Consider the following 25,429-nt stretch of genomic DNA (forward strand, 5'->3'; position numbering starts at 1 on the left):
AAGTCTACCGTATGAACATGATGAAAACCTAATTAGTAAACAGACAGAAAATGCAAATATGTCATATTATTCAAGGATATCTTCGTGTCGAGAGGAATTAAAGCTCATTTTACGGAATATTTGCACAGGTGCATGAACGTATTTCTTTTTGTAATTACAATGGTATCCTGCTCGTTTACCGGTGCCTTTAAACCTGTATTACCCACGGCACAAGCTACGCCTTTTATGTCATAGGCCAGCCGAACATAAGATTGTCAAATGATTATTTCTTAGGTTAAAGGGATGGTACAGTATTGGTGGAGATGAGAATTGGGCTTTCAACTTTTTGCGAGATACCGAGAAAACACTTATGATATAGTACAGAGCATACCATTTTAAGAGGAATTCAAAATTTATTTGATGAAAATCGGGTTTGGAATGACTGAAACATCCAAAAACAAAGTAAAACAAAGCGATCGTAATAAAGTGTGGGTCCCACACTTTATCAGAATCGCTCTATTTTGGATATCTCAGCCATTTCAAAACCAATTTTTATCAAATAAACGTTGAATTCCTCATAGAATTACGTGCTCTTTCATATTTCATAAGAGGTTTCTCCTTATTTCACCAAAAAATGTTAGAAACCTGAAATTAGGTCTCAACCAAAACTGTACGATCCCTCTAACGTACTGATGCATACCGTACTAAACTGATGTGCCACTCAACTTGATGTATATGATAATTACGTCAAGTCATAGTGACTAAAAATGAATTTTCACTAGTTCAAGATCATTAATGATAAACACACTATGTTTTGAACACCAAAGTTAGGCTTGATTAGTGTCTGTCATACGTTCTGGTTTACAGTTGGCTAAGATATGCGTAAGTTTTGAAAATTTTCGATTTGATCTGTTTTTTTTTTTTTTTTTTTTTTTTTTTTTTGTATTTCTTTGCATTCATACTATCCCGGAATGGTATATAAACTACATGTGCATGTCTATATCAAGGTGATAATTAAGTTCCACGTCAACAGCCTTCATACAATGACTATAATGTTGTCCATCAATTGAAGTAGATGTAAGGTTAACAAAGAAAAGGAAGGGCGCGACACTCCAATATTCGCACCCACTGTGTCAAAGTGACAAATTTCTTGCATTTTTAGAACAAAATAACATTTGTATCAAAATGAAGTTGACATTCTAATCTTTATTTCTTTTTCATGTAAGTAGAGACATCACACACTGTAAGTACAACTTACCCAGCTGCGTACACTCGGTGCATGAGTTCCTCTCCGTAATATCAGTGTAAATGATTGCTTGAAATACTGGTGTTCACCCGGCAAAAGTCCTCTTAATCCGGAAGGATTTACCAGACAAATACATTAATCGGAAGAGTTGTTACATCAATCCATAGCCGCCTAATTGTAACATGCACGACGCCCGAGACACCCTGCAAACCTCTGGTCGTTAATCGATGGAATGAAGAAATGAAGGTGGCCAAATTGTGTCTTCCAGTCAAGGCAGAAATTCTGATGATTGGTCTCGGCGCTCACAACAACAACGCGGCCAAATTGGAAAGAGCTCGAAATTCCCGGATGCGTTGCTGAAGGAGTAGACCTGAACACCCACTGCATTGTGGGATGCGTGTCCCGATCGGTGAACATGTTACGATTAATGTTTTCTTCAGTAGCGAACCCCTGCCTTTCTAGCTGCGACATGCTTTGTTATTGTCTGTCTGTTTGTGCGTGTGTGTGTGTTGTGTGTGTGTGTATGTGAGCATAAGGAGAGAAATCAAACACCAGCTTATTTCTCTAAACAAAGTTCCTCTTTTTTCCGCGCGTTTGCGCAGCCCCCGAAATGAGTCGCTAAACAATGTGTGCTGTCTTCCAGGTCTGTCGAGTATGCCATGACTTCGTACGACAATGTGTCAGAGAAGAAAACTTTGTATTTCCAATGACATTAATTTACCTAATGATTTCCTTTTTCAAATCAAATGCGAAGTTATATCTTATAGCTGAGAGGTCTGACGAGTTAGATAGAAAACATAAAGACTGACATCAAGTAAAATGATTCTCAATTAGTCTATTGGAATAAATCGCCGATGAATTTACTTTCACTCTGCAGATCTTAACTTTAACCAGAGTAATACTTTTTTCACTTTTCTTTATTCGTCCAATTCATTCCTTTCGACGGACCTACACAACATATCGATGTAGACATACATAGATGTTGCGAATGCTTTTCAACAGTGTATACTTTAATATAAGACCACAATTCTCATGGTCCAAAAATTGCATTACATTGATATACAAATTCAAAGACATCGTTAGTTAGATTATCTCAATTTCAGTTTGAATAAGAACATAGCTGTATGCGACAAATATTGTTTTGTGGAAGCATTGATCAAAGCTATCTAAAATACAAAACTTAGCTCCCTGCCTCCTGCTCTTGAAAATTGACAATCAATGTCAACTGTTTTACCTCATGAGTACTTTTCATTTCTCGTCAAAACAGACAATAAAGGAATACATAAGGGAGCGTATCTATGATAGCTCCGAAAGCAGTTTGTCATTTGCATACTATTTTCAGAGCATTTTTCTTTTTGGGGGCAATTGACACCTAAATAACTCATCACAGATATTGGGCAAACGCGAATTCGCTCTCAGTTGCAGGTAAGGTACTGAGTAAAAGAACAAAACAAAACATGATTAGAGCACCTTGAGGGACAAAAAAAAATCTTGATACTACAAGCTGGATTCAGCAAATGAAATGTGGTAATTGAATTCTATACAAAACATGCTAATCTCCCCCTCTTTTCATTTATATTCAATGAGCTATTACAAAACATTGCTCGTATGAGCGAAGCGTGCCAGAACAGTTATTATTTCAGCCACTGTTAACTGCACGTGTAGTGGTCTATAGGCCCTACGGTTCCCTTTGGTACGTCTCACTTTACATACTTAATACTAATAAAAACCTAATACTTGGTACCTGCCTTAGTTGAGACGAACATTGGTTCCATACCGAGTGCAGCAGGCAAAGACATTTATAAACCTGCCTATATAGAGAAGATATCATTGCGATATGTTTGTTATAATGCCGTTTCATTGCTGTCTAGCGTTTGAAGCCTTACAAAATACATGGACGTTGACTTAATCATTAATGTCGAACGCGGAAGTTAATCCTTAAGGCATTTTCCCACGTGTTTTTACCATGCCTGTATGGATCAACTCTCACGTCTTTGTTTTCTGTTGTTGTTGTTGTTGTTGTTGTTGTTGTTGTTGTTGTTGTTGTTACTGCTGCTTCAACCTAAGTTTTCCTCTTCATATTAACATGAAAACATACACACACAAACTATGATAGATTTCGTGTAAACTAGCAGAGTGTGTTTGCACTTCCGTCATGTCCGTGGGTTGTTTACACTGTTCTGCTGACAAAAAAAAAAGTGGAGGACATAAACCTCTTCCCAAATTTGTCTATATCAACGGCAAATTTGAGTTTCTATAAACTTCAAATGCTGGGTAAGTTAGTTTGATTAGGCATATATACTTCTCGCTGAAATCATGATGAGAACATGTTTATAGGAAGGGGGTCTAGGCTTTTGCGTAGGTAATTTTTAAAGGCATAATTTACCATTTGAAGATGAAACAAAACCCCAACATCATTGCTTTAAAATAATTCTAAGATGTGATTTAGGGATAGAAACAACCAATGTAAAAATTTGAACCAGTTATAATCGATATAATGTCTTGTTAATATACAAAATGTGAACAATAGTTATATTAAAAATGTTTCCAGACTAAACCGTCTACAGTTGTGGTTTAATGAGAAAAATAGTGATATCTCCGTATATCTTAGGATTTATTGCAAGAAAAAAAAAATCTTATACGGTAGGATGTTTTGTGAGACAACTGACCCACACTTATATCTTGTGATATCTTGAACATTTATTAAATCACTGCTCCAAAAGGTAAACAGGTCCTTTAGCGGCGATGAATTTGCGTTTTTCAGTATTTATTCGCCTAAATGTCCAAGAGACTACGTCTAGATCAAGGTCAAAGTACACTGAATGTGTCGCTATGGTAGAATATCATCAGACTCGTAATTCAGCAGGATTCATGATATACACATGCAGGCGAACTTTCTTTGGCGTCAAATATGAAATAAGCACAACAGAATAGGATCGGAAAAGGGGAGAGAAACCAAATGATTAAAAAAAACAGACGAAAAGGGGAAAATAGAAGACCAAACTTTACGTATCATGGCTAGGATCTTATAGTAACAGAAAAAGGATGAGAGATTTGTTGATCCAACATTGTTTGTCGACTTTTCTGTTCTGTGTAGAAATTGTTGTTCATAAGATAGAACAATCAATGTCAAAAAACAGCCTTTAGATTTCTTTTTGTAGCTCAGGAAACAAGAAGAGATATGATATAATGCAGAGATGTCAACCAGGAGGTGATAATAATTGGACAAAATAATGATGATCAATCGCCATAATCACGATTAACTTCAAAGTCTAACTCCAATAACCCATATTATTACCTATACGAGGTAATTTTTGCGAGGGAATTCCAGTTGTTATTTTGCAGGGTTAAAGGTCAGCAGTTGTTATTTTGCAGGGTTACATAGAGGTCAGCAGTCAATATTCGTTTCTCCACGTCGCTGCGTGTCGTTTACACCATGGAACTACTAGCTCCATGGTTACACACACCGTACCGTACACAAAACAATATGAGCAAGCAGTGCAATCTTCTGGTTTGGGGAGGTGGGAAGAGAAAGAGTGGAATCTCTCTCCCCACCTCCCTGCTTTAAACGTAAACATTCCGATCGACCACGGAAAGAAAACATTCCAGGACGTCCGGGGTGTCAGTTACACGCACCGCAGAAGAACGCTGATAAATCAACTCATACAAGGTCGACCACTAAAGGTGCAATCACACATCGCCGGTTTAAAGACACTCAGTCGTGGCGAGTGGTTTGTGCGGCACGGAGACGAACGCAACACGCTGCCTCCCCCATTCTGTATCAAATGTATTGACCCCCAATGAGAATAACGCTGGCTCAATGGGTCAGCGAAAATACGGTAGGCTACAAGAGACATCTCCTCACCCAAAATGGCTGTCCCAGCGAGCCACGAGAGCTTCCGAATGGACGTACTCTCTCAGTGCGCATGCGCATGAAGAGAGGCCAAAAGAGCCACGCGTCTTCTGGCCTCTCTCCTCCAATCACCGCAGCTCGCGGTGACAATGTTTGTGTTTGATGCGTACACACACACGCACACACACACACTTGTCTCAGTGGTAGCATTGTCCCACACGTTTATGGATATAGCACCGATACTGGCATTGCGCAATTGCATGCACAAACTTCGGTCGTTCGGAGTTTACGTACCATTAGGGATGGCGATCGGCTGCCTTTAAGGGCTTTTTACACTTGTAAATTTTTGCTTAGCCCCAGACCAACGGTGGGGCTAAGGGGGGGGGGGGGGGGCCTTAGCCCCACCGTTGGTACGGGACTATCCTTAGCCCACTTTCTGTTTACACTCGTTTTTGCCAAAGTGGGCTAGCCCCACCGATAGTACGGTACTATCTGGCCCTGCAAAATAGCAGGGGTTAGCACCGCAATTGCGGTGCCAAGCAAGTGAGTGTAAACAGAACGAAAAAATAATCCTGGGCTAAGCGACGGAGACGAAGTCCGACCCTCACTGACCAATCAGAAACGAGGTAATCAAGTGCTGCCGGTGCGTGCGTGTACGTGTACAGTACACAGCGTAATTATGAATATTCATGTGGTTTGGAAAGTCCGGGGCTAAGAAATACGAGTGTAAAAAGGTCGGTTTTCTCCTTAGCCCCGGACAAGAGATAGAACGGGACTAATTGGCGAGTGTAAAAAGCTGAAAAAAAATTGGTACGGGACTAACGATAGTCCTGGGTCAGAGAAAGTCCGGGGTTAAGAAACACAAGTGTAAAAAGCCCTTTAGATGGCGGTTCATGGCAGTTCAGCAAATCGCCGTGCTCCGCCAAAGACCGTGTTTACACCGTACACAAACCGTGGTCATCCGTCACTCATCCGCCATGAACCCCGAGAACCGCGAGGAACCGCAGGGAACCGCCAGAGAAATTAAACATGTTTAATTTTTCGTGGCGGTCTTGGTGGTTTGAAATGGACCGTGTTCACATCGCCGTTCATCGTGTAAAGAACGGCATCCTCCGTGTTTGCACCGCAAGATCCGTGATAATACCGTGTTAACACCGCCATAATTTTCAAGCGAAAAGAAACAATGAACTTAAAAGAGAATAATGGCTCCGGCGACACTTCGTGGCGGAGCAATAAAAAATGAAGGAAAAAGAAGCAAAGATGAACCCATAATCCAAGATCGGGTAAATATATTGAATGCTATAGTTTCCTTACTTCTTTAACACATATACAGTAAGAAATAAAGTTTAATGTTCAAAAAGTTGTTAGGTATGTTGAATTACCTCATTTACATTAAAACCATCATTCACATTAAAATGTAAGTTCATAACTTTTATTAAAGCTTAACAGCTTACAGTTATACACAGAAGACTTATGTAAATGTGTTATGTTGATACAGACAATATTATGTTGAAACTTAAGAGAGTAGAGGGAAAAGCAATGTTGAAACTTGAAAAAAAAATCACCATTATTGTGTTACGTGAACCTGTAAGTAAAGAAGAAACTATGCACACATACTGTATATGCTTATGTCTTTTTATTGACTATTGTTAAAGATATTATTATTATATTATCATCATTGCCGTTCTTATGAAGCGCATAATACCTTTGGCAAGGTCTCTATGCGATTAAGAGGGGGAACAAGAAGATAAACAGGAAAAGGTAATTTCAGAAACAGCAACATGCTGCATTAATCATCATCTACAATCACTATGTTACTATTTTAACATAAGTTTTTAAAAAACATTTTGGACTTATTGATGGAACTTGCATGTTTTATCACTTCGGGTGCTGTTCCACAGTTATGGGGCGGCATAAACTACGTTTGTCATAGTAGTTTGTTGTAATGGATCGAGGGTATCACATACAGATTCCCCTTACGATTTAGGAACTCTCATAGGCTCATATTTCACAAGGAGCTCTGAAAGGTAAGAAAGAGCAATTTTGTGAAAACATGGATAAACAAGCAACAAGATCTTAAATTCAATACGCGAAATAATTATGTGAGAATTTAATAAAGAAAAAGAAAGATGTTGAAACAAGCAAGTACTTGTACATCACTCGATAAATTAACCTGCAAATGAAGAGGAATCTTTGAAAACTTTGTTGGATTCTGCTTTGATATGTATGTCATTTAATGACAGTTAATACAGATATTTTAAAAATTAAAAGAGAGAAAGAGCACGTTGAAACTTGAAGATAATTGCTTGTTGCATCACTTATATCAATCTGTAAAACACAGGGGGCTACAACGTTTCATAATTTCTTTAAAATTGTGTTTAACTAACAAAGCAAAACGCTCCTTGTTGAAAGCCATTGAGGACAAGTGAAAGGGCTCTGATTGCATCCAACTACATGGGCTTGGTATGGACTCCTCCACCTTCCGGGGAGATCCGTGTTCCTACCGCGTCAATCCGCGTTTGCTCCGTGTTCATCAAAACGTGTCGAGAACGTAGTCGCATCGCTTTCCGCCATCATTGGGACACGGTTCACGGCGGTTTGAGAACCGCCATGAACCGCCATCTAAACCGGCGATGTGTGATCGCACCTTTACAGCAGCACAGTAGTTAGGCAATGACTAGTCCATTTGTGCTCAGTAATTGCACAGTGACCTTCAGTTTAACAACTCTGCAACTTTAAACAGAGAAGTAAAAATAAAGCGTAAGAGCGATCAGAAGTTTAAAGTTTGCCTGTTACAACTACATATGTATCTTTGAAGTTGAAGTTGAATGATATACATTGATGAACAATTTTTGCAATTATTCAACATGTTGATGGTCTACAGGTAATCAAATGTGGCTTGATCTGTATCATAGTGTATAGCCGTATTCACATAGTTTCTTAATTTACCTAGGGGATAGGTAATAATTTTGATATTGACTGGCCTTTCTTTCGGGAGGTACCAGTTAAATATTGCCCGCACTGAAAACATATTGCCCTCGTCTTCGACTCGGGGAATATGCTTTCAGTTTGGGCAATATTTTCTGGAACCTCCCTCAGGGCCAGTCAATATTATATAAATATTTATTAGTGGAAAAATGAGCAAAGAAGATGGGATTCCATCGGGATTCGAACCCGAGACTTCCAGATAGCTAGCCCGGTACTCTACCCACTGAGCTATAGCAAGCCCTAGTACAAAAACCCTTAATTCTCAATGCTCGAATGGTCAGAAGCTATAGCAGTGTGTATGTGTGTGACACATTTAAACCTGACGTAAACCCGAAGGATAATTCAACTTGGAGATAAATGCGAGGGATCACCGAAGTGATGCAGCTTTTTGAGTATGTAACAAGCGCAAACAGAAGGAAACTGACCAGAAATGAATATAATTCATTAGTGGAAAAATGAGCAAGTAAAATGAGATTCCAACGGGATTTGTTACATGTATACATTACCTAAGTCTCGATGTAGCATAATGTCGAATACCATGATCGAATAATGGCCTACCTATAATGACAAGAACCTAGAGTGAATTGTAGGTACAAGAGTACCCAGAGTGTAAGTAAATGGAATAAATAAAACCGTTTTCAAACTTTCCAGTTTCAGTTAAAACATGTACATGTTAACATCAGTCAGGCTGATGTGGATCGCTTACAGAGAGTTCAGAATGCTGCCTCTAGATTAGTGTACCATGTTCGTTCACGTTCTCATGCCACTCCGATACGTCAACTCAACTGGCTGCCAGTCTATAAGAATATCATTCAGGCTTCTCCTACTGGTCTACAAAGTAGTCAACAATAAAGCTCCAGAGTACATTGGGGAGTGTCTGGTACGACACTCTCACTCTAGGCGCACTCGTCTTTCATCATCCGTTACCTTTAGGCTTTACTCAACCACACACGAAAAAAACTAGCTGGCGATGCAGCTTTCTCTTCTTCTGCTCCTAGGCTGTGGAATAAGCTCCTTCCTCTTCTCAAATCATCACCAACACTTGATCATTTCAAACCAAACTTGAAGACTTGTTCATTTTGATGTCCGTGTGTGCACTGGACTTGGACTGTCGCTGCCTGGTATTTTGTATATATTTTATCTCCTGTGGCGCCCAGGTATGACATGTCATAGCGCTTTGTATCCAGTGGAAAAGGTGCTCTATAAATGTCTACTATTATTACTAACATTAACAACGATTATATAAATAAATTTATCTCACAAGCACTAATGCAAAATACACTAATTTAATCAATTGTTATGACACTATATCTGTGCTTGAGTTTTCTTGTTTTGAACTGTTATCAAGAAGACGATTTTTCTGGATTTAAATCAATGTAATCGATGTAAAGTTGAGCAGTTCTTATTTCACAGGGAAGACAGGAGGAAGCTCAATGTATAATAACATGATGATCAGGGCCTACTGACCGAAAGGCGAAATATTCACCATGAACAATGTAATGGGAGCTGTCATGAATATGCATGTTGGTACAAAGTGGGTGTGGCCTGTTTGGCCCACGGTGGAAGACATGATGGCTCGAGGCTGGGACCATGCCGTCTGAGGAGGCGAGGGAAGAATAAAGATTTCGTTACTTTAAGTTTGATTTCCTAGTGGTGGTGATTTGTTTTGGTGTCAGAATGTGTGACATGTTGTTGCCTCATCAGGATTTCCCTCCTTTCTGTAATAGGAGCATTCTGACATTTTTGGGTCATGTCCCTGAAACTGTGACTGATATTTTTTCAATGGAAGCTGTGAAACTGCATGATTCCATTATGTTCTCATATCTTTTATCTGACTCCAGTAAAGCTACATAACTAAACTTCGAGTTTGATTTTACCCCCATCGACAATGTAGTGAACAGAAAGCGGGGTTTTACGCACAGTAGCAGACCACACCCTCCTGCCACATTAGGGATTTTCCCCGTTCATTCACATTCTTGTCTTAAAGGACAAGTCCACCTTCATATACATAAGGATTGAGAGAATGCAGCAATATTAGTAGAACACATCAGTGAAAGTTTGAGGAAAATTGGACAATCCGTTCAAAAGTTACGAATATTTTAAGTATCTGCGCAGTCACTGCTGGAAGAGAAGACTACTACAGTGTATGATGTCACATGCGTACAACTATATAAGGAAAATAAAAAAGAGAATTTCAAAAAACGTTGCTCTTTGAATAAAGTGCACATTTCTTCGACTTGCTACTGACGTATGTTAAGGGTAATTTTATTCCCCCTACCTTCTGAAAGAGAAAAGTCGAGTGTTCTTTTGTTATGCGAGAAAAATGGAAATATGTTGAATTTTCTTTATTCTGTCTTTATATCGTTGTACTCATGTGACATCACAAGCTATAGTAGTCTTTTCATCCAGCCGCGACTGAGCAGAAACTTCAAAAATTTATAACTTTTGAACGGATTGTCGGATCTTGCTCAAACTCTCACTGATGTGTTCTACTAATATTGCTGCATTCACTCAACCCACATGTCTATGAAGGTGAACTTGTCCTTTAACTTCAGCTTTCAATTGTTGAATGGAAATGTAAACAATATACGCTGCAGTCGCCTTCAAATACCCATTGTTATCATATACAGTATGCAGTAAAAACTTGGAAGGAGCGAATGCACGCTGTGAAGGCCTAAATACCAGTCGATTCCCTCTTAAAGGGTCTATGTAATGCAAATCTGCTGAATTGATTCGTTATGCACTTAACGTCACACATATGTGGCCAAGTGAATATATAAATGTGTAGCATATGTTTCATAATGATATTTCTCGTATAGAAAATATTAAAGTCTTCAGATTACTTGGTTTAAAAAAAAACACATTTGAAACCAATATTCTGCCAGTGACATTAATACCAATCATTGCTGACGTATTATATAGATTAACAAAAGACATCGGAATGCACATCCCCTAAACCAGAGGCGGATCCAGGAATTCCGTAAAGGGGGGCGCAAACAATATTATTGGTGCTACTTCCGGGTTTCATCTCATTTTTTTTCTTTTTATTTCTTTTGTTTTATCAACGAATAAAGAGGGGGCGCGCGCCCGGTGCGCCCCCTCCAGATCCGCCACTGCCGAGAATGAACTTGCATGTTTCCATATGTTATCAATATCATTATTCGGTAGGGAAAACATACTTGTACATTGTGTATGGCACATATTCTTTTGGCCACATAAGTGATTGTCAGGTATTATGCATCAATACATGCCAGCATGCATTTGCAATTGCATAGGACCTTTAAAGCGCATTAGCTTTGCAGGTGTGTGCGTGCTGAACTGGATTATCTCAGCACAGCTCTTTGATATGGCTTCAAGTTGCATGATCTAATTGATTTTCAGTCAAGAGAGTGAAATCGGAGGAATAGAGTGTATAGGAGTTCCGAAAAGGAAGGAAGTAAGAAGATTTAAAGTTGTAACATCATGCGTATCTGAAAAGTGTTATTGGCTGAAATTACCACATTGTTGGCAGAGCATATTATGATGAAAATAGCAGGATGATCCCCTTTACCTCGGGATACCTCGTCAGAATTGTTCTGTGAGAGGTTACCATTGCTGCATGCCCCAACGTCCGATCGCTAGGTATACACCAGGCAGATGCCAAGGTCGAGGGAAACGTAATATCGTGCGTGGGTAAAAAGATCTTGTCCAAGGACGTACGCACTTGGCAAGACTCGAACTCGGAACCTCCGTTTCAAACTTGGTCTAGAATCTTATCCACTAAACCATACACTGTAAAAACATCGGTGTTAGATTTAACACCATGGGTGTTAAATCTAACGCCGATCAAACTTCAATAGAGGACCACACCCACAGGTGTAGAAAATGCACTGTGATGGTGTTGAAAAGTGTTCACCTGACACTTCGTAGTGTTAATTTGACACTGTACCTGGTGTTATTTTGACACTGTACTGGTGTTAATTCAAAAATGACACCACATGGTGTTGATTTGGTATTTGTTGGTGTTAATATCAATGGTTTAACACCCGTCCAGCTTCAATAAGAGACCACACCAGCTGGTGTTACTGTGGTGTAAATTTATTTTCACATTTTTTTCAAAAATCTAGTATTCTAATGTAAAATTCTTGATCGTCTTGTTTGAATTAAAAATCAACAAGAAGTGCAGTTACTAAGAAACTCTTCAAAAAACAGTTTTATATTTGGAAATGACAACCGGAGGTGTTAATTTAACACCATAAATGAGCACCGAAAATTTAACACCAGCTCGGTGTTCACTATTTAACACCGGACTTTTTTGCAGTGTATAGTGCCCAGGCAACTGACTGCTGGTACACATTTTTGTCTGTATAAAAAAAGAATAAATACAAAATATAGAATTTACAATAGCTTAGATTCGGTGTAATTGAAAATAAAGCGACTTTATGCCCCCTTTGCATCAATGACTAACAGAGTGAGAAGTAGTAGCTCATTTAAATTTATTGGTAAAAATTAGAAAATGGGATTCCAACAGGATTAGTTACATGTCCATACCTAAGTTTCCATGCAGCATAATGTGGAATACCATGATCAAATAATGGCCTACCTAATATAATGATAAGAACCTAGAGCGAATTATAAGAATAGTACCAACAATGAAATATATGAATTAAGTAAATGGAACGGTTTCATTCAAACATTCCAGTTTCATTTAAAACATGTAAATGTTAACATAAAACAGCGATTATATGAATAAAATTATCTCACAAGCACTAATGCAAAATACACTAATTTAATCAATTGTTATGACACTATATCTGTGCTTGAGTATTCTCGTTTTGAACTGTTATCAAGAAGACGATTTTTCTAGATTTAAATCAATGTAATCAATGTTAAGCTGAGCAGTTCTTGTTTCACAGGGAAGATAGGAGGAAGCTCAATGTACAATGTATATAAGATGATGATCAGGGTCTACCGACGGAAAGCGAAATATTCACCATCACCAGGGGGCGGATCCAGAGGAGGCGTACAGGGCGCGCGCCACCTCTTGGGCGTCCCCCCCCCCCCTTCTCTCTCTCTCTTTTTAATTTTTGTTAAAACAAGTTTTTTTTCTATTTTCCTCACCCGCGGTACTTTATTTTTCCACATAACTTCGCATATTTACAATCACTTTATCTGCAAGTATCCAAAAGGCGTTCAAACATAATCATTATGACAGGGGAAAAATGATTAAAGGGTACATCAATGATACCAACCAAAATGATTACGTATTCTTTTTAATCCAATATCATCGAATCTTGTTTGGTTGCACTTAAAACTGATATAAAATCTTAATTCCGCTTTCAAATCTTATACTAAATGGTGTACATTGAACAAACATTGTTGTTTCTTTCATTACGTTCTCTGACATAATTTCTGTATACAATGAATTGGACATAATTTAAAAAAAAAAGGTTTCCTAATTTCATCTTTTTGTTACCTATATCATATCCGAGAATAATGACTTTTTCATTGATATCTACTACAAGGTCAAAGATTAAACATTAAAACCGAAACCACTTTCCAATACATTTGTATTGGAAAGTGGGGGCGCTGGGCATAGTGGATAAGACTCCCGACTCCCGAACGGAGGATCGCGAGTTCGAATCCCGCCCAGTGCTTACATCCTTGGACAAGTTGTTTTTACCCACTTTGTCCCTCTCAACCCAGGTGTATAAATGGGTACCTGGCAACGCTAGGGTAATAATAATAGCAGGGCCCTCTGGTAGAGCAGTGGCAACACTGAAGAGGCTACCCTGGGTAAATAAGACATTATTATTATTATTATTACATTTTGATTTTTTTTTTTTTTTGCATTTCAGCAAAAAATGACAAGTGGTTTCTTTACAATTACATATAGTACACAAATTATCAATCAAAATTTCCCATTTCAACAAATTGTCTTTACTGGGCAGTATTAGATGAAAAAGCTTGAAATCAAATTGTTTTATTCTGTTATCATTAATCTGATGAAACTTATATTGCAATACCTTTTTCCAATCAGAATCACAGGGTAAATTCAAATAACCTTGCCAGAAGTATAAACATGAAGGTTCTTGTTTTTTCTTATAATAATGTTTAGCTGACGTTTTCTGTACACTGATTTTATCACCTGTTGACAACTCATTAGCATCAAATTCTTCTGTGTGCAGCAGTACAGGAGTCTGTATGTTATTACGTAATTTGTCCAACCAAAAACCTGGGGAATGCTTTTTTTTTAACTTAGACAATTCAAATGCGGCGAGCAGCTGCCTGTCTCGGAAGGTTTCATTTATGGATGTAACGTCTTTCCACTCCCCATCTTCTATAATCTGCTTCACTGTGATAACATTTTCATTTATCCAACTCTGGAAACATAACATTTCATTTTCATATCTACTATGACTGTTATTCCAAACAACTTCTTTCTTTACATCATTAACATTAAACATATCTATGTACTTTAACTCAGACCATGTACAGAAAAGGTCAATGTAAAACTCAGGTATTTTCTCGTTCTGCATATTCTTAATATATCATTTTTCTTGCAATTAAATTTCCAACACAAATGCATTCCGCCAATTTTCTGGGTCCAATATTGAAACAAAATCTTCCATGACATTTGTTCCCCAGAAAAATACTTCTTAATCCATGATAAATGGAGAGATAAGCATTTTAAAAACAAATCGACCATTTTAAGTCCTCCTCCTGTTTCTGGGTTGCAGCATACGGTGCGTTTTACCTTTTCCCGTTTAGAATTCCACAAAAAAATACAGTAATCTATTTACTGACCTAATCATTTTTAAGGGCACTGGTACTGCTGTAGCTGTGTATACTAACTGAGATGTAACTAATTGTTTGATAATGGTCACCTTTCCATACAATGTCAAATTTCTCATTCTCCATAAATCTAGTGCATTTTTTATTTTCCCTATTTTGCCTTCCCACTTAAAGAGATCGTACAGTTCTGGTTGAGACCTAATTTCAGGTTTCTAACATTTTTAGGTGAGATAATGAGAAATCTCATATGAAATATGAAAGAGCATGCAATTGTATGAGGAATTCAACGTTTATTTGATAAAAATTGGTTTTGAAATGGCTGAGATATCCAAAAAAAAAAGAACGATTCTAATAAAGTGTGGGACCCACACTTTGCAACGATCGCTTTGTTTTACTTTGTTTTTGGATGTTTCAGTTATTCCAAACCCGATTTTCATCAAATAAACTCTGAATTCCTCTTAAAATGGTATGCTCTGTGCTATATCATAAGTGTTTTCTTGGTATCTTGCAAAAATTCGAAAGCCTATTTCTCATCTCAACCAAAACTGTACTATCCCTTTAAGGTTTTCAACTTCTTTATAACATCTCCCAACATATTTACCGAGACATTTTATGGCGTCTTCTGTGAGATTTAATTCTCCACTATAGTTTGAATATCTAAATTCAATCTCATAAACTGAGATTTTGACCAATTAATTTTTGGGCCAGTATTTTCACCAATAAATTCTACTTCTTTCATAACTTCTGTAAAGGAATCAACAGAATCAACTAAAGGTATAAAAAAAAAATGGGGGCACGTGGGAGAATTCTGACATCATTGCGTCATGACAATGAAACTGTGACTGATATTCATTCAATAAAACTAGTGAAACTGCAAGATTATATCATTTATTCATATCTTTTATTTTACTCCAATAAAGCTATATAACTAAACTATGAGTTTGATTTTATTCTTTCGACAGAGAGCGGGGGTTTATGCACAGTAGCAGACCACACCCTCCTGCCACGTGAGGGGGTTTTTCCCTTTCATTCACATTCTCGTCTTAAATTCAGCTTTCAATTGTTGAATGGAAATGTAGACAATTCGCTGCAGTCGCCTTCAATATACCCATTGTTATGAAAAAATGTGGAAACAACTTGTAAGGAGCGAATGCACGCTGTAAAGGCATGAACACCAGTGGAATCCCTCTGAATGATGTAATGCAAATCTGCTGACTTCATCCGGTATGCACTTAATGTCACTTATGTGGACAAGTGCATATCTACTTACGTGCCATATTTCGTAATATTTTTTCTAATATAGGAAATATTTAGTCTTCAGATTCTGCCAGTGACATTATAGATAAACCAAAAGACATCTGAATGTACATTCCCTAGATGCTATCAATATTGATATTCGGCAAGGAAAACATACTAGTACGTTGTATATGTCACATATTCTTTTGGCCACTTAAGTGATGATCAGGTACTATGCGTCAATTATGTCAGAATCCATTTGCAATTGCTTAGGCCCTTTAAAGCGAATTAGCTTTTCAAGTGTGTACGTGCTGCACTGGAATATCTCGGCATAACTCTATGGCATCAAGTTACATAAGCCAATTGATTTTCAGTAAAGAGAGTGAAATCAGGGGAATAGATTGTATAGGAGTTCCGAAAAAAAGAAGGAACTACTAAGATTTAAAGTTTCCCCGTCATGCTTCATCGAAAAGTGATATTGGCTGAAACTACATCACCGCTGTATGCCTATATTATGATGAAAATAGAAGGATGATCTTCTTTACCCAGGGATGCCTCTTCAGCATTGTTACTGCATGCCCCAGCATCCGATCGCCAGGTACATACACCTGGGTCGAGGGAGGCATAATATCGCGTATTTGAAAGACATCTTGTCTAAGGACGTATGCACTTGGTAAGACTCGAATAAACATGATAATGCGCTCCTTTCATACAAGCATGGGATCAATAGCTTTCCCGTTCATGCAGTGGGATACACTCACCGAACAACAGCAAATCAATGAGCATTAACTTTTCATGAGGAAACATTTTCGATTTGTACTGTATCACTTCTTTATTGAGGGTCTTGTCCATTTACAACCTCCAGAGTACCTTCCAATATGTGGTTGGAGAAATGAATAGCTAGAGATAAATACATAGAGATAGATAGGATGAGAGATAGATATATTATGTATATACATAGATAGATAGATAAATAAATATATATAGGTAGATAGATAGATAGATGGATGGATGAATAGATAGATAGATAGATAGATACTAGGTGTTTCAAAAAACATTTTCCACTTTTGATCATAAATATTTCAAAAACTATTCATTCGATAAAACTGTCATTGATATGAGTAATAGCTGGATAGTGTACAATTTGGTTGAAGGTGATTTGCACGTGAAAGCATAAATCAGTTTCATTAAATCTAAGATTGATTTTGAAGCAAGGTTTCACATTTTGGTCAAATTTTAACCCTCTGTACAAAAATTGAACTTCGCACAGGAACCAATGATGTGTATGTGAGTGTGTGCTGACAATGGCCCTGAACAATGGACATGCCTGAACTACCTGTTGACTAGGCGTCAGTCTCGCGCTCCATGGCACGTGAATGCTTAATCAATAATTCATGTGGATTGCCCTGGGCACTGCTAGTCTGAATTCATGCACGGTAAAGTGCTTGCAAACACCACATTTCATTCCAGCTGGCAATCATTTTCAAATTTTGCTTCTGACATATCACTAAATTTGGGATATAAATAAGCATAAATGATCTAAAGTTCCTCATTTTAATACAACTGTCTACTAATTAAATAGTCTGACAAATTTTTCGCTTTTTCGATAAAAAGAGATCATTTTTGGTAAAGAGTTCAGCAGCATTTATCATTGGGGCGATTTGTTTCAGAGTAGATTTATTTAAGGCTCCATATACACAAGTGTATACTCTAATTGATTTTCTTTACTTTCTGTCACCACGTTTACTATAGAACAAAAGGTATTCATTGTAATTTTGTTTTTCAGAAGTAGGGAGAGCACTGACGCGACTCAGCGACAGTATCGACAGGTGTTTGACTTTACACAGATACTGCCAGAGGCTGAATAAAGACTAGCTGTGATAGTGGAATTTCTCATGAATGAATAATGAAGCATTCAAACCCTGGCCATTGTTCAGGACCATTGTCAGGGTGTTAACCACACACTCCCATACACACCCATTGACCCCTGTGCAAAGTGAAATTTTGTACAGAGGGTTGAAAATAGAGCAAAGTCTGGAACCTAACTGTGAAATTAATCATGGATGTCATGAAACTTATTTATGTTTTCATATTAAATTAAACCGCCTTCAACCAAATTGTACACTATTCAGCTATCATTCATATCAATGACAGTGTTATCTGATATATAGTTTTTGAATTATTAAGAATCAAAAGTGGGAAATGTTTTTTGAAACACCTAGTAGATAGATAGATATAGATATGTATATGCATGGATACTCTCTAAAAAAGATCGAGTGAAAATATTCACACTTGAAAGAGTGAATACAAAAAAAGAGTGAATTTTGAGTGAAAATGTTCATTTTCACTCGTTTTCGAGTGACCTCAGGGATCACTCTAAAATCTTCGAGTGATCCCTGAGGTCACTCCAAAATGAGTGAAAATGAACCTTTTCATTCAAAATTCACTCCAATTTCACTCTAAATTCACTCTTTTTTGTATTCACTCTTTCAAGAGTGAATATTTTCACTCGATCTTTTTTAGCGAGATAATGATAGATAGATAGATAGATAGATAGATAAAAAGATATAGATATGTATATACATGGATATAGAGAGATTGATAGAGAGAGAGAGAGAGAGAGAAAGAGAGAGAAAGAGAGAGACTGAGTCTCTGATGACATGATTTAAAGAAGCATTTCCTTAACTGGTCATTTTAGTTAGTCAATTAAATTGTCATTTACGCGTTTTTTAGCTAAAGTTAGTGAAGAAGTTCCCTTTACACTGTTTAGTTACACTGTCAACTGTTCTCTGAATTACGATGTATCAACAGAAAAAGAGAAAATGCGGCCTGAAAAACAATTTAACCTGGCACTATAAAAGAGGAAATCCAGAACAAGTAAAAGTTAGTCTGATAAAAAAGAGTAAAATCTTACGAGTTCAAGGGTAATTAATATTTGACTAGAATCGGAGGAAAAATAAGGAAGTTATGACTTTTTGAAGCTTTGCTCATTTCTGCAAAACAGTTCTCGTTCAGTGGATATGAATATGTAAATGAGTGAGCTAACCATGTCATACCCTCACAATTTTCCATTGATCATATGCACAAGAAAAAATGACACAAAAAAAATCAATATTTCTGTCATTGAAGTCTGAAACATGACGTTATTCCTGGTGATCAGTTAGACATGCGAGGATTTTAGTCTCGGGCATAATATGTATTGTGTTTGAATGAAAAACTGGAAATTCCAAAATTTTATGTACAAACTATATAGTAAGTTGTGAGGGAATGACATGCTCACATTCCCATTTGCATATTCATGTTGATTGTTCAAGAATTGTTTCCCCCCCCCCCCCAAAAAAAAAGAAAGAAAGAAATAGCGAAACTTCCAAATGTCATAACTTCCTTATTTTTCATCCGATTTCGATCGAATTTATACCGTTGAACTCGTAATATTTCACTTTTTCTTATCACACTAACTTATAATTGGACAGAATTTCCTCTTTAACATTGGTAGAGTTAACATCTTAAACTAATGATATTAACATCTAAAATTAATATCGCTTTCGTCCGTTCATGCGTTGAATGCTGTAAAACAAGTTTACTACCAGTGTACCCTTCAAGCACAGAATGCACGAAGGGTATCGGAGAAACAGGTGCACCTCACGAGTTCGACACCCACGAGTTATATAGCCCATTAGCTCGACACTATAGGTCCAGGAGGCCGGCACTAGGCAAATAAGGCCAACGAGTCCAACACTATAACAAGGCCCACGATTTCGACATTGAAGCAAGAGGCCCAAGAGACCGACTCATTAAAAGCCCCATGACGTGATATCGGTCTTGTAATTTGCCAAGTGTTGGACTCATAGGCTTTTTTTTTTTTTGCCTAGTGTCAGAATCGTGAGCTGTATATCATGGGCTGTATAACTCATGGACCTTATTTTTTTTTAATGTCGTTGGACCGTACGACTCCTGGGCGTCGGTCTCTTGGGATCAGTGGCGTATCTGGGGGGGGGGGGGGCAAGGGGGGGCACGTGCCCCGGGCGCCACTCCTTGGGGGCGCAAAAAACGAAAAAAAAAAGCGAAGAGAAGAAGGAAAAAAAAACGAAGAAGAAGAAGAAAAAAAATCGCCCGGAAAAGGGGGGGGGAGGGAGAATGGTGTGGGGGGGGGGGGGGGGGGGGGGGCAGAAAACCAAATCAAACAAGATAAAAACAAAACATGATGATGAAGCTGAAATACAAAAATTTTCGGCGCGCTCGCTGCGCTCGCTCGCCAAATATATTATATAAAAAAGAAGGTAAGAACAAAACTTGATGACGCGGACAAAATGACAATGTCTATTGTGTTCACACATGTCATTTAATATTTAGCAGGCAAAATGTTTCACTGAGCAGCGGCTGCAATTTCTTTCGTTCTGAAACGATCGCCAATTGGATCAAAAGGCGCCAACGGTTTCGAACATACGGGGGGGGGGGCGCAAAAAAAAACCCAAATCAAACAAGATAAGAACAAAACGCAATGATGACGCGGAAATATACAAATTTCGGCTCACTCGCTCGTACTAATTTAGAGTATTTTTTCAAGTCCTCGTTTGGTGGTATAAATCGTTATCTATAAGGCCGTCACTATATCTTGATTAGAATTGTAAGATTTAATAAGCAAAAAATGACAAGAGTTCCATGTTTAGTAAGCTGAAATATAAAAATTTTCGGCTCGCTCGCTGCGCTCACTCGCCAAAATTTATCAAAAAAAGGAAGAAGAAGATAAGAACAAAACGTGACGACGCGGACAAAATGACAATGTCTATTGTGTTCACGCATGTCATTTAATATTTAGCAGGCAAAATGTTTCACTGAGCAGCGGCTGCAATTTCTTTCGTTCTGAAGGCGATCGCCGATTGGATCAAAAGAGGACGCCAACGGTTTCGAACATACGGGGGGGGGGGGGGAGGCGCAAAAAAAAATAAAAAAGATAAGAACAAAACGTAATGATGACGCGGAAATATACAAATTTCGGCTTCAGTTTGTTGGTATAAATCGTTATCTATAAGGTCGTCACTATATCTTGATTAGAATTGTAAGATTTAATAAGCAAAAAATGACAAGAATTCCATGTTTTGTAAGCTGAAATACAAAAATTTTCGGCTCGCTCGCTGCGCTCGCTCGCCAAAATTTATCAAAATTCGCTACATTTAAATCACCCTCAAAAGACCCCTTTAGGTGCTTGAAAAAAGCATATCATGTAGACTTTGTTTAAAGTCCCTACCGGGATGGGGTTGGGGTTGAACACTTTTTCAGAAATTAGGGGCGCAATTTTCGCGCTTGCCCCGGGCGCCGTTTCCCCTAGATACGCCACTGCTTGGGATGACCCCAAAGATTCGAAGACCAGTATCGTTACATGACCTTTTTCTTCCATGATGCTGGTTAGTTCGGACTTCCAAACCGTGAGCACGCTATTGCCTCTACACAATCTCAAATAAAAAGAAAATAATGCACAGTACAAGAAATTGATTCTATGAACATCATATCATCACTACTGACTTTATTCATCCCAATAACCAACTGAGTATAGACCTTGTCATAAACATACTGCTACAGTCTTTATTGGTTCAGTTGGTGTACACTGGAGCACATGTAACGAGTCTGACATCCACAAGTCATACAGCCTACGAATCAAGCAGACGAGCTTGACACTGTGTAAAATGATAGTCCATACGACCCACGACTATATAGTCCACCATCTCCACACTATAGGCAAATATCAACAGGCCCATGAGTCCGACATTAGGTAAACAAGGCCAATGAGTTTTGAACGAGACAAAAAAGGCCCACGAGACAGACATTACATCATGGGACTTAATGTACGTATTAAGTGTTGGTCTCGTGTGCCTTCTTTGCCTATGGTGTCGGGCTTATGGACCTTGTTTGCCCAGTGTCAAGCTCAGGGATCTTATTATTATTTGCCCAGCGTAGTGTCGAGCTCATGGGCTGTATGACTCATGGACTTTTTTTTTTCAATGTCGAACTCGTGGGCCGAATGACTTGTGGGTGTCGGGCTTATGGGATGACCCTGTTTACAGTAGTCTGGTTTCCAGACCCTTGGCCAACTGGAATTCTTTTACAAAATGCGCCCTCCGGTGCGACGAAGTTGCACTTGGAAATAAACAATTAACTGGGTTAAGGTATAGAATGACTGAAACACACATTTCATTTTTCATTAAAACAAATGAATAAAAATGGTACAGCAAAATTACAACACAAACTTTGCATAAGAAAACTTTCACACACACACACACACACACACACACACACACACGAACACACACACACACCAGACGCACCCCAACATACGCACACATACAGACAGAGAGAAATAGTGAGAATAAAGCCGGCCGCACACTCTACAACTCACGACCTTGGATCTGAAAAAATACGCGTATGTATTGTGAAGCTATTGTGATTTATTTCGGATTCAAAGTCTGTCAGTCGTAAGGTCGTGAATCGTAGAGTGTGCGGCAAGCTTGAGAGAGAGAGAGAGAGAGAGAGAGAGAGAGAGCAAACAATTTGACAATCAATGATGCAAGGTGAAGATGGCATTATTTGCTGATATGATATAGTGTCGTATATTTGCATAGATCATTGTAACTGCCTGAGACTCCAGCGGTTATTCATCAAAGTTAGCACCCACCAGCAGTCTGCAGTTGGGGTCTAGGGCAATTACCCCGGACCTTCCATGTGGCCCTAATCCTAATCCTAATCCTGAACCTAATCGAACCCTAATCCTAACCCTAACCCTAATCTTTACTCTAACCTTACCATTAACCAGTATTTAGCCAGGGGTAATTGCCCGGATCCGCTGCAGTTGAAAACAGTTGCATCGGTGCTCTATGACGTTAACTACATTCTTAGTGGGATTTCACGGAGCACGCGAACGATTTGCGAAGGACGCGAATAACAAAATCCAGCATTCGTATTTTAGTCTGCAAAAGATCGCCAAACGAACGTGAGGGTTCGGAAGCGTCGTCAATTGTTCGCGAATGTCGTTTTTACTTCGGCGAGAATTTCAAAAAAGTTTGACATTTTTTGCGAACCTTTTCCGCACACTTGGTGGTGATTTGCTCGTGAATTGTTCTCGAAAGTGTCTTTAAAGCCTCGTCATATGCGCAAGACCTTCGCAAGACACGCGCGATGTTCGCAAAATGTTCGTGAAACCCCAAACAGACTCCGAAACTTTGGAGAATGTCTTGCGTATCTTACGCGAAATCTGCGAAGTTTTTCCGATCATTTTACGACGTAATCGCAAACTGTTCGCGTACCTTTTGAGACATTCTCGTGAACGTTTAGCGCACGTTTGGGGGATGTATGACCTATACGTTTTCTACAAATAAAAATCGTAACATACATCTAAACATCAAACAATTATTAACAACTATAGTAACAAAAGAAATTGAAGACCAGCAAAGAGAAATAAATGGTTGATATACCAAAAAAAAATCGCAGAATACACTTAAAATTAATCTAAAATATGTAAAATTTCATTTGAACTATAAAGATTATGTGTTGGAGGAACTGCGAAAAAAGATCAAATGCTTTACTAGTGGAGATATGTCCTAGGAAAAAAATGTAGGCAAGCACACGATAGAGAAATGAGAGAAAAAGAAAGGAGAAATAGAGGAAAGAAAAAATTCAACTCAAGACAGCTTCCACCTCTCCTTGGGTACATTTTCTCCCATAATTATTGAAAATTTTTCGTTGTTCGCATTTCCGTCGCGTGTTCTTCGTGTACGTAACATGCTGTACTTTAGCAATGATACACACGACATTCGCACATACGTCGTGGAAACTTCGCACAAATTTCGCAAGAATAGTTTTCGGCTTCATTGTCGGAAAACATTCGGAGAAAAACTTTTCCGAATGTTGGATTTTGTTATTCGCGTCCTTCACAAATCGTTCGCGTGCTCCGTGAAATCCCACCCAAAGGGTGGGATTTCACGGAGCACGCGAACGATTTACGAAGGACGCGAATGATAAAATCCAACATTCGGAAAAGTTTTTCTCCGAATGTTTTCCGACAATGAAGCCGAAAACTATTCTTGCGCAATTTGTGCGAAGTTTCCACGACGTATGTGCGAATGTCGTGTGTATCATTGCTAAAGTACAGCATGTTACGTACACGAAGAACACGCGACGGAAATGCGAACAACGAAAAATTTTCAATAATCATGGGAGAAAATGTACCCAAGGAGAGGTGGAAGCTGTCTTGAGTTGAATTTTTTTCTTTCCTCTATTTCTCCTTTCTTTTTCTCTCATTTCTCTATCGTGTGCTTGCCTACATTCTTTTTCTTAATACCTATCTCCACTATAGTAAGGAGCATTTGATTTTTTTTTTCAGTTCCTCCGACACATAATCTCTATAGTTCAAATGAAATTTTACATAGTTAAGATATATTCTAAGTGTATTCTGCGATTTTTTTGTATATCAAACATCTCTTTATCTTTGCTAGTCTTTAATTTCTTTTGTTACTATAGTTGTTAATAATTCTTTGATGTTTAGATGTATTCTACAATTTTTATCTGCAGAAAACGTATAAGTCATGCATCACCCAAACGTGCGCTAAACGTTCGCGAGAATGTCTCAAAAGGTACGCGAACCGTTTGCGATTACGTCGTAAAATGATCGGAAAAACTTCGCAGATTTCGCGTAACATACGCGAGACATTCTCCAAAGTTTCGGAGTCTGTTTGGGGTTTCACGAACATTTTGCGAACATCGCGCGTGTCTTGCGAAGGTCTTGCGCATATGACGAAGCTTTCAAGACAATTTCGAGAACAATTCACGAGCAAATCACGACCAAGTGTGCGGAAAAGGTTCGCAAAAAATTTCAAACTTTTTTGAAATTCTCGCCGAAGTAAAAACGACATTCGCGAACAACTGACGACGCTTCCGAACGCTCACGACCGTTTGGCGAACTTTTGCAGACTAAAATACGAATGCTGGATTTTGCCATTCGCGTCCTTCGCAAATCGTTCGCGTGCTCCGTGAAATCCCACCCTAAGGGTGGGATTTCACGGAGCACGCGAACGATTTGCGAAGGACGCGAATGACAAAATCCAACATTCGGAAAAGTTTTTCTCCGAATGTTTTCCGACAATGAAGCCGAAAACTATTCTTGCGCAATTTGTGCGAAGTTCCCACGACGTATGTGCGATTGTCGTGTGTATCATTGCTAAAGTACAGCATGTTACGTACACGAAGAACACGCGACGGAAATGCGAACAACGAAACATTTTCAATAATCATGGGAGAAAACGTAGCAAGGAGAGGTGGAAGCAAGAAAAAAATCAACTCAAAAAGCTTTCTTGAGTTGATTT

The 25,429-nt window shown here is 38.5% G+C and overlaps 1 protein-coding gene across 1 annotated transcript in view; it reads right to left on the reverse strand.

The window, feature by feature from the left end:
• LOC139741521 (uncharacterized) overlaps positions 1-1,526 on the reverse strand; it is a 38,459-nt gene extending 36,933 nt beyond the window's left edge. Inside the window, exon 1 of the mRNA XM_071652103.1 lies at positions 1,238-1,526. The gene's annotated coding sequence lies outside the window, so the exon portion shown is untranslated. The remainder of the gene's footprint in view (positions 1-1,237) is intronic.
• Positions 1,527-25,429: the final 23,903 nt, after the last annotated feature.

Source organism: Diadema antillarum, unplaced genomic scaffold (assembly GCF_040938485.1).
Source record: "Diadema antillarum isolate AM-2024a unplaced genomic scaffold, OU_Dant_1.0 seq00000932_RagTag, whole genome shotgun sequence".
NCBI lineage: Eukaryota > Metazoa > Echinodermata > Echinoidea > Diadematoida > Diadematidae > Diadema > Diadema antillarum.